General features: G+C 39.4%; 1 pseudogene; it reads right to left on the bottom strand.

Moving 5' to 3' along the window:
• Positions 1–347: 347 nt before the first annotated feature.
• Positions 348–641, bottom strand: LOC119047608 (non-histone chromosomal protein HMG-17-like; annotated as a pseudogene).
• Positions 642–949: the final 308 nt, after the last annotated feature.

Below are 949 nucleotides of genomic sequence, written 5' to 3' on the forward strand. Positions count from 1 at the left end.
AGAGGGAGACAAGGACACAAAAATAAATTTTAGTTTTCTTATACCATTAGGTGTTTGCGCCAAGGTGGCTAATATGTGTCAATCTCAGGGAATGTCTCATCCCAGGAATTAAGGGGAAGTCTCTCAAAACTATAAGGGAAAGGCGTTTTTTTCCGTGTCAGTCCAGCTTTAGAGTCATCCTTTTAGTACTATGTGTCCTTCCCCCCCAAAACAATGTAGTGTTCTGTGTGCTAAAAACATAACTTAAAAAAGTAAAACAAAATTCTGCATTTTTATAAAACTTGCTAAAAAAGTATTTCAAATTATATAGTCAGCAGAAATATATAGTTATCAAAAATACCCACACTTCACTTGGCATCCCCAGCACCTTCAGCTTTCTGTGCTTGTCTGTTTTGGCATCTCCATTTTCTGCAGGGTTATTCCCATCCTTGCCAGCATCTCTTTTCCTCCCCCCCCATTGGGTACCTTCTCTTCCTTCTTTGCAGGGGTCATTTGAGGCACTTGGGCTCTGGTGTAGGAGGAGCATATTTAGCCAACAAGCTGACTGATCTTCTCTATGGTTCATCCTGCACATTGTCTTTATCTCCTTTAGCATCCCCTTCAGCCTTTCTTTCGGGTAAGATGGCGATGGTGGCAGGACATATAGGTTATATGCAGAGATGCAGCAGCATGTGGGCTATGGTCGGTCCAGGGATTGTTTTAGCTTTCTCTTCCAACACAGGTGTTTTAAAGGCTGGGGAAATATTTATAACTTGTAGCAAATTTCAGCAAGACCTAAGAAATTAAAAATTCTCTGAAAAATAAATTCATAAGGGGAATATGTAAAAACCACAATAATAGCAGTAAACAAAAACAAGCCTAATTTCAACTGTGTATTTCTTGACTAGTACAGAGAGTAAATATGGTTCTTTCTGAGGCAAAGTGCCAGTATACTTGAGTCACAACTTAA

Source organism: Artibeus jamaicensis, unplaced genomic scaffold (assembly GCF_021234435.1).
Source record: "Artibeus jamaicensis isolate MK-2021 breed Jamaican fruit bat unplaced genomic scaffold, CSHL_Jam_final contig_659, whole genome shotgun sequence".
Classification (NCBI taxonomy): domain Eukaryota; kingdom Metazoa; phylum Chordata; class Mammalia; order Chiroptera; family Phyllostomidae; genus Artibeus; species Artibeus jamaicensis.